The sequence below is a fragment of the Zingiber officinale genome, chromosome 8A (assembly GCF_018446385.1).
Source record: "Zingiber officinale cultivar Zhangliang chromosome 8A, Zo_v1.1, whole genome shotgun sequence".
NCBI classification, from domain to species: domain Eukaryota; kingdom Viridiplantae; phylum Streptophyta; class Magnoliopsida; order Zingiberales; family Zingiberaceae; genus Zingiber; species Zingiber officinale.
In genome coordinates, this window is record NC_056000.1 from 32,969,427 (window position 1) to 32,979,756 (window position 10,330).

At 39.0% G+C, this 10,330-nt stretch overlaps 1 pseudogene; it reads left to right on the plus strand.

The window, feature by feature from the left end:
• The first annotated feature begins 3,522 nt into the window (after positions 1-3,522).
• On the plus strand, positions 3,523-5,115 carry LOC122008369 (annotated as a pseudogene).
• Positions 5,116-10,330: the final 5,215 nt, after the last annotated feature.

The following is a 10,330-nucleotide window of genomic DNA, read 5'->3' on the forward strand; positions in this document are numbered from 1 at the left end:
CCAAATGGTTAAATCGAGAGTTAGTTGCAAGCTCATCACGAGGAATGAACTTGATGCCGTTGTCAGCGATCAGTGCAGAAGACACCCAACCTATGCTGATTGGAGATCCCAAGAACTATGTTCAAAGGGATAACTAATCTACACTAACTAGACACACTGTGGGGGGAGGGGGGGTAGCCCAATGAAACAGTGACTAGATCAGGGTAAGCCGATGGACTTTTAATGATCAAGAAGAGTAGATGATAACTCTTGAGGGATCACCTATGTGAGAAAGAAGTGAGACCGCTTCGAAGAGAATTTGAGGCACAATTCTTAGAGCTTCTCACAGAACCAGGCGTGTTCATGGCCAAGAACGAACACACTCATGAGAACTGAGTTGTATCAGGGAGAGTCTTGGGTGAGATTTTTCATTGCTTACACAAACGGTAGTATAGTTCAAGGACATCGTGTCTACTATCAGCCAGTAAGCAACCAAATATTCACAAGGGAGGGTTCAAAGGGTAAAATCTACCTATCCTATACTTGACTCAACTGCTGGATGTTATCACTTACTCTATCTTCATTCATGTGGGAGATTGTTGAAAATGAGTGAATGGAGAAGAGAGAGAAGAAGAAAGAAGCTCCATTGTGAATAAGATTTTAGTCCCACATTGGAAGTTTCAAGTTTTGATGGTTGGTTTATATTATTTCACAAGAATGTGTGTTGTGAACAAATAAATGAGTAGAAGCTTACTCTTGTGTGTGGCTGCGTAGAGAGGGTGCAAATCCAGGGCTTGGATTGCACTGAACCAAGTTTGCTAGTGTGCGAGCACGACCTATGCACACCCAAATAAATTAATCGACATTTTGCCACTTGGATTATTCTTTTTCATCAACACTTAACCACTCGACAGAACCCTGGTGATAGCAATCAGGTATTTCTCAGTTCGTCGCAACCACTAGTGCTAGGTGGAGATTGCGGTTTCGCCGTTGTATCCTGGGAAACAAACGACCCGAGTAAGCCTCGAAGCACAGCTGGAGGTTGTTTCAAGGAAATTGCGTCATTCGCAGGTCTCGGTCAGCCTCTTCGCCCGTTCAGCCTGTCTCGCTATTCGCTCGACCGGCCATTCTACCTACCCGACCTTGCTGCTCGGTCAACCCCTTCGTTCGCCCAGTCAGCATCTTCGCTCGCTCAGTCGTCCTCCCTTTGTACGCCTGGTCGGTCTCACTACTCGCTCGATCAGCCTGTCTTGTTGCCCGGCCCAGTCGACTTTCAGTCGACTTTGCTGCTCTGACACTCTGCTCACTCAGCCACTCCGTGGTCAGAAAACCAGCCCTTGCTGGCAGCCTGAGATTATCAGCTCAGGTCATTTTAACATATAAGTGAATTTAAATTCGATATATTTAAATTCAGCTAATACTTCCGGCTACATATTGTTTATGTCCGACACTTAATTAGTTATTAAATGATATTTACGTACGCATCAGTTTCATTTGAAAAATAAAGTTTGATTTTTTTGGTTTGTCTTTGGACTAAATAATCATGTTATGATTGCGATGTGGGGATGGATTATGGGTTGACTCTTCAAGGGTCTCCTCGGATGAGTTTAGTGGCTAACGCATGAGGTGTTGCCACAATGAGGTCTGGAGTTCGAATCTCGACAAAGTTGAGGTAAATACCTCCCTTATATGCTAGTCACTATTCTAAAGGCTACTAGCTGCCCGTGATTTACCTCTTCCGTGTTGGCGTTGGGATGGGTTGGCGGGGGCGCTAGGGGCGAGCGTATTCGCCTTTTGCCACAATGGGTTGACTCTTCAAGGTCTCCTTAAGGTGGTGTGATGATTACGACATGAGGTGTCATTACATAAAATTTTAGGATCAAAATTTAGCATGTCCAAGCATATCTCCACCTCATGCCTTGCCGCATGTACTAATGACTAGTAACTACTCATGATTTATCTTCTCCGTATTGATCTAAGAATGAATTAATGGGGACCTTGAGGGAGAACGAATCACCTTTTATGACATGCATGGATTGACTCTTTGAAACATTAAAGTAGAGTACTCTTGGCAAGTCGGACGCCAGTCAGGTTGGTCGTTATCGAGTCACGTCTCATCGAGCAGGTTCCTAGTGGGTTGAGAAATGCAAGGGATTCAGGACACCGGTTGAGCATACATCTAGCTCCGATGAAGGTTTTCAACGATCACGAATGCTCTAGGAAAGTTGAGAAGATCAAAAAGAGTTAGTTGAGAGGTGAACTTCTAACGAAACTCCTTTAACACGAGAAAAAGAAAGTATACTTGCAGAAGAAAAATATTTTATGCGCATACATATGCTCGTGTGTATAGATGCCTTTTTATACGCCCTTCGAAGAGTGGGAAAGTTTATTTCCTGGTATAATAATTAGAAATTAATTTTCGGCTTTAAATTTATCTTATTATATATCTATGTGATAAAAAGGTGATTCATTCGCCCCAGCGCCTCCGTCAATCCGTGATTCATTCGTTCCAGCGCCTCCGCCAATCCGTCCTTAGACTAACACGGAGGAGATAAATCACGGGTGACTACTAGCCATTAATGCAAATGACCAAGACATGGGGGAGGTTATGCTCGGTCACACCGAGTTTCTATCCCAAGATCTCATGTGACAACATCTCATATCTTAACCATCGCACCGCCCCGAGAGGACATAACTGTATAGGTAAACTTTTTATAGTGATCGACATCACCGTCGAAATGACTTTTTATCAGAAATCCCTGAAAGAATTTTTGGATGAACGATATTACTTAATTGATAAGAGTTTACATAGAAAGATGCTCAAACTTGATACCTCAATTAAAAAGTGCAACGTCACAATCATCATCTGTATTTTTATATCTATGTCCCTATATCGATTAAGGGGCCGGTACTAATTAAAAGGGTAGGAAAGTTTTCACCCGACACTCCGTACATTTCTGGCTCATCAGCTCACGTTTTAGGATTGTGGATTGTGTTCACACCCCATTTTACACATCTTGCATGCTGAGAACCTGTTTGTACCACATCACCCACTCTTCTGCCCATCTAATCGAGTCTTCCGTCGAACTTAGATCAAGCCGGACTATGGTCGCGTGATGTAATCTTTCGGTATGTTTACCTGAGCCAAGCTCAGATGGCTTGATTCGGGCTTGACCGTGAGTTGGTCTGACTTGAGTCGGACTAGTTTGATCCAAGCTCAAATTTTAGTCGGGCCAATCCAATTCCACGCTGAGCTAGAGTCATGAACCTGCCACGTGCCTCTGCCGTCTCCGCCACATCAAATCACTTAAACAAGACGATAAAGTTGAAGTAATCAATTCCGTGTCAATAAAAAAATGTAAGCCATGTTGAAAAATTTTAAGTAAATAACTCAATCCATTGAATTCCAACAACGTGTTCACATTGGATACCTACAGAGACAGTTGAATCGGACCATCCATAATTAACTACCCTCAGTAAATTATTATGGTAAAAAATCGATCTGGTCCCCAAAAATAATGGCGTTGATTTTCTCCGCCGTTTACCAGGTGATCGTAACAGCATAAGAAATGGCATGCCTTGTCTTCTCCTCTCTCCTCAATCTCAACGGGGAGTTTACTTTCCGAAAACAGAAGCATGAGCAGCGTCCAAGAACACACTCCTATTGACACAAACAGATGGTCTCTCGTTGGGACGACTGCTCTGGTCACCGGAGGCTCTAAGGGAATCGGGTACTTCCATTCCTCGAATACTCCATCTCTTTCCCTCTATATATTTCTACTCATACATCAAGCTTAATTTAATTAGGTATGCGATCGTCGAGGAGCTCGCCAGACTTGGATCGGCGGTGCACACTTGCGCCCGCAGCCAAGCAGATCTGGAGAAGTGCCTGCAACAATGGCGCGATTCCAATCTCAAAGTCACCGGATCTGTCTGCGACGTTTCCTCCCCGAGCGAGCGAGAGAAGCTCATGGCGACGGTGAAGTCCCAATTCGACGGGAAGCTCAACATTCTGGTAATAATTTCCTCAAATCCGAATACTCATGGAAACCGATTTGATAATATTCTTCGTTTTGCAGGTTAACAATGCAGGGACAGCGATCTTCAAACCGGCGATGGAGCAAACCCCGGAGGATTTCAAGCTCTCGATCAGCACAAACCTGGAATCGGCGTTCCACTTGAGCCAACTCGCTTATCCTCTCCTTAAGGCTTGTGGAGGTGGGAGTATTGTGTTCATCACCTCCATCTCCGGCTTCATTGCCCCCAGGGGCTGGATCAGTTGATAAGTGGCTGGGAAGTTGTAACATGAAGCAGCAGGTTCGAGTGTCGACGGTTGCAATGTGGGATAATATCCCCGTCTGTCGGCTTAAAGCCTCGAACCCCCAGCCACTTGTCAACCCAGCATTCACCCTGATTAACCCTCCTCCTACATCATCATGGGGCAGGCGTAGGGGGCCGTCGGGGCGGCGGATTCCGCCTTTTTTGTAACATCAACAAAAGGTATTTCTTGCATAGATTGAATTTGCTTGAATCATTTGGAAGATGAACTATTCTCTTAGATCTCTCTCTCTCTCTCTCTCTCTCTCTCTCTCTTCATTTGATTAGGAGCAATGAATCAACTGACGAGAAATCTTGCTTGTGAATGGGCCAAAGATAACATTAGAACAAACAGTGTAGCTCCAGGGTACATCAGAACACCACTCAATGGCTTTGTAAGCGAACATAAATAGTTTTTTGTCATTTAGAAAAGAAAAGATTATCTGCCCAAAAAAAAAAAATGATTTTGGTGGATGAATATGAATTTGTTTGTTGTGGCAGTTGCTGGAAGATGAGGAATTTGTGGCGAGGGAAAATCATCGCGTGCCTCTTGGGCGTTTAGGGGAGCCGGAGGATGTGGCCTGCGTCGTGGCCTTCCTTTGCCTCCCTCCTTCTTGCTACGTGAATGGTCAGGTTATCGTCGTCGACGGAGGTAGAATTATCAACGGAAATCACTAAGTAGCTATGGAGGTATCTTCGAATAAGGTGGGTGTTCGACGAGTATATTGTAGATTGTAAAGGTAATTGCAATCCATATCGATGGTATACCAAAGGATTATAAATAAAATCATTGAAAATAAAGTTGACTCTTTTAATAAACCAACTATATGAGCCCAGTATTAATGGTGAAGAAGTGAGGATGTTTAAACTCTTATCAAATAATATCCTTCTAAATCATTATTATTATCATTAATAAAGATATGCAATTTGCCTTGAACTCTTGTCAAATAATTATATGCTAAATATGATAGGATTGTGATGCCATTATCGAATTTATTGCTCTTGTCAAACTTTATCTTGGTATTCAAATTTGATTCTTGTGATCTCGGTATTTGTCTTTGTCTTGGAAATTTGGTTCATGTGTTGTGTCAGACAAACACATGAAAACTTTTTTTAAATATATTTTACTATTATCTCTCTATTTGCTATATTATTTAACCTTTTTATTATTTTTTTAAAGCAAATTGCTTTTCCCCCCACCCCCGGTCAACGCACACCCCCTCTACCTCCCCTCTCTCCCCCGCCAAAAAGACGCATGTAACCTTCTTTTTGTTTTTTTCTTTTTTTCTTTTTGATTTTATTTTTAATTTTTTTTAACTCATACTTATATATTCATACTTATATATTTTTAATTTTTAATTAATTTTAATTTTTAATTTTTTATTAATTTTATTTTTAATTTTTTTTATTCATACTTATATATTTTAAAATTTTTATTTAGTTTTATTTTTAAAATTAATTTTATTTTTAATTTTTTTCATTCATACTTATATATTTTAAAATTTTTATTTAGTTTATATATTTTAAAATTTTTATTTAGTTTAAATTTTTAATCAATTTTATTTATTATTTTTCATTAATACTTATATATATTTTTAATTTTATTTAATTTTATTTAGTTTTATTTTTTAATTAATTTTGTTTATTATTTTTTCATTAATACTTATATTTTTTTAATTTTATTTAATTTTTATTTAGTTTTATTTTTAATTAATTTTATTTATTATTTTTTTAATTTTTAAATATTTATTTAGTTTTATTTCTTTAATCAATTTTGTTTATTATTTTTTTATCAAATTTTTTATTTTTTTTTATTTTATATAATTTTTAAATTACTCCCTTCCTTTAAATTACATTCCTAATTTGACACTTAAATTACCCGCATCCAACTATTAACACATATCATAATCTTCTCTCCCTTTAAATCATCCCTCCCTCCAACCATTGACATATAACACATGTCAGAATCTCTCACCCTTTTTAAATTATCCATCATCCAACCATAGACACTTGTCAAAACACTCCCTCCATTTAAATTCGTCATTCTTCAACCATTGACACCTGTCAAAACACCCTCTCTCTTTAAATTACCCCTCTTCAATGCTTGACATATGTCAGAACCTTCCCTCCATTTAAATTACCCCACTTCTAACCCTTGACACATGTCAAAATCTTTTATCCCTTTAAATGACCCCCCTTCCAACCCTTGACACATGTCAAAATCTCTCATCACTTTAAATGGTCCCCCTTTCAACACTTGACATATGTTAAAATCTCTCATCCCTTTAAATTACCTCTACTTCCAACTCTTGACACATATCAGAACTTCTCACTTTCTTTAAATTACCATCATTTAATCCTTGACACATGTCAGAACCTCCCCTCCCTTTAAATTACCCACCCTTCAACTCTTGACACATGTCAGAACCTCTCCTCCCCTTAAATTACACACCCTTAAACTCTTGACACATGTCAGAACCTCCCCTCCCCTTAAATTACCCACCCTTAAACTCTTGACACATGTCAGAACCTCCTCTCCCCTTAAATTACCCACCCTTTAACTCTTGACACATGTCAGAACCTCCCCTCCCCTTAAATTACCCACCCTTAAACTCTTGACACATGTCAGAACCTCCCCTCCCCTTAAATTACCCACCCTTCAACTTTTGACACGTGTCAAAACATCTCCCTTTAAATCCTCCTCTCACACTTCATTTTTAGTCACTCTTCATTCACACCTCCCTTCACTGATATCTCCCTCTCAGCTTCTCCTTCTCTCTTCCTGAAAATATGGATGACTATTTGGGCTTATTTTCAGATAGTTGGTCAATTGAGAATGATGTTCCTAGTCAAGATATCTCCAACAACAGTCGCGATTATACAATCGAATTTACCACAGATCAGGTTAGTTATTATCATTGTTTTATGTATATTCATTATTTATTTTATAAGTAGAGAAATTATATTAAGATTGATAATGTCATACTTATGCATCTTTGTTATATTTTTTTATATAGATATTTAAAAGTAGAGAAGATATGATAAATTGGGTAAAGACAGTTGGTTTGAAGAATGGTATTGTAGTGGTTATTAAAAATTCTGCTAATTTAAAAGGTGGCAAGCTACCAAAGTGTCATCTTATGTGTGAAAGAGGTGGAAAGTATAAACCGCCACGATATCTAGTTGATGGGCAATCCTTAAAAAGAAATACTGGGACTAAAAAATGTGAATGCTCATTTGAGCTGCGAGGTATACCAATACCTCCAGATGGTGTGATGTGGGGTTTAAGGGTTGTTTGTGGTTTTCATAATCATCAATTAGCAAAATATATTGATGGACATAAGTACCCGAGTAGGTTAAAACCAAAAGAAAAAGAATTTGTGCTTGACATGGCCAACAACACCACACCTCGTGAAATTCTTAGTATTTTGAAGGAAAGAGACCCATCAAACACTACGGGGATCAAAAGCATTTATAATGCTATTTTCACAAATAAATCTGTTAAACGGGGTGGTCTAAATTCTATTCAGTATATCTTGGACCAATTAATCAAGAAAGAATACCTCCATAAATACCGTATAAATCCAGACACCAACGAAATCACAGATATTATTTGGGTTCATCCAAAAAGTCTAGAGTTGTCTGTCAACTTTTCATCTGTGTTGATCATTGATGCCACATACAAGACCAATGAGTATCGGATACCACTATTGGAGGTTGTGGGTATCACATCCACAATGCGAACTTACTCACTTATGTTTGCATATCTTAGTAATGAGAAGACAGAGCTGTTGGTGCGGTTAGCACTAACGATTTAACCTAGGTTTTGATGAATGACAAATCAGGTTAAGTTAGTTTGTTGTTGTCTGACACTTTGATCAAGTGTGCAGGAGAAGCCCAGACAGGTCGACGGGCTGACCGGATGTCTGGCACGAAGCCCAGCTAGGTCGACGGGCTGACCGGATAGTTGGCGAGAAGTCCAAGCGGGTCGACGGGCTGACCGGACGCTTGGTGAGAAGTCCAGCTAGGTCGATGGCTGACCGGATAGCTGGCGAGAAGTCCAGACGGGTCGAAGGGCTGACCGGACGTCTGACAGGTGAGTAAAGGTAAGTCACTGAAAGGGAGTGACTGTGAGGACGCGTTCCCGGGAAGGGAACATTAGGCGTCGATCCGGCTTAGATCCATTTCGGATGTCTAAGTCGAGATCGTGACTAGATTCCGATCTCGGAAAAACGGAATCTAAGTCATACTTTTTCATGTCAAACTCATGAACTGTGCTAACACTTTGTTTTGCAGGAAATTTATTATATCTGCCTCGGACTAACCTTGTCTTGCAGGAGAAGGACCTGTTCTGGAGAAAGGTGGTCCGGGCGCCCGGGAGGCAAGTTTTATCCTGATTGCGCGTCGCCACGTGGAGCTCACTGGTTGGACCTGCCAGGTATCACCAGGGCGCCTGGAAGGGATCCGGGGCGCCCTGAGCTTCATATAAAAGAAGGGGCAAGGGTAGAGCTTCTAACTGAGAACGCTTCGACTGCTTGCTCTGCTGCTCTACGCTCCTGCGACGCCAACAAAGCCCCGACAAAGTGCTCCTTCTTCTTTGATTAATTTTCTTGTCGGTATCACTTTATTTCCATTAGCATTTCTGTACCTTAATTTGTAATAGTATTTCGAATTGCTAGTGAATTGCCCAACGAAAGTACTCAAGGAGTACAGGCCTTCGAGTAGGAGTCGTCACAGGCTCCGAACGAAGTAAAAAACACCTTGTTCAGTTTTCCTAAGTTTTTTATTATTCCGATGCGCTTAACTCTTATTAACGCGATTTTTTCGAATCGATATTCACCCCCCCCTCTATCGAACGATCACGGTCCTACAAGTGATATCAGAGCAGGTACCGCTCTGATTTGGTGCAACCACCAATCAAGCAAAGGGGGGTCATTTTAAAGAAAAAAAATTAGATATTGTTTGTCTTTTAAATAAAACCTTACGCCTTTCATTTTTTCCCTCCAAAACGGTTTTTGAAAAATACATCGCCATTTTTTCACCATTGTTTAGTATTTAAAAAATATTACATTTTCAAAATTTTGAAATAATATATTTTTTAAAATATTTTATTAATATTTTAATAATATTTTATTATTTTTTCTGAAAATAGTGAAATATTATTTTTTTCAGCATTGCTAATCCAAGACCAAGTCTTGGGATTTTTTTTTTCTGTTTCTCTGTGTGTAAGAATAATGACTCTTCAAGAAGGACGGAACCCCCACGAACCACCACCATACGATCAAGACTTCAACTACTGGAAGCGATTAATGGAATGCTTCTTAGGAAGTGTAGACATCGATTATATGCTAATTTTGAGGAAACCTTCTCAAAACTCGGAACTGAACAAAAAGGTAAGTAACATTATTTGTAATGTTTTACCTAACAATATTTTATGCAGATTAGAAAAGTACAAGAATGCATATGAGCTGTGGACCCAGTTGATCAAGCTTCACGAGACGCCAATGGAGCTAGAAGATCAAGTTAAAGTCAAATATGGACTCAAGTCAAATCCAACGGAGAAGCCTACTGAATTAGGGGTTGCGCTCAAGGTTAGTAATATTTACCAAAATACCCCTGCTAATAGTAGTTTAAATAATCAGCATGCTGATAAGTATGAAATTAGTTCAAGTATGGTGCATGATAATCTAGATTTAAATTCAAAATCACAAAATAATCTAGACTCTGATCAAGTCAATCAAGACTCTGATCAATTTGGCATCAACCTTACTTGGTCAAACAGAACAATGACCAAATCAATTCAAATAATTTAATTAATCCAGAAAATTTAAAATTAGGTGAGCATTTAGACATAAATAAGTCAAACATTAAAATAAATTTGAATTTAAATGATAAAAATGAGAAACTGGATAAATACCTTGATAAAATATTTAATAATCAAGATAAAATCAGTCTAGAAAATGCTATCCAAAACCAAGATAATTTAATTAACAAAAAAATAAACTTTAAAGATAAAACTAATCTAATAAATTCA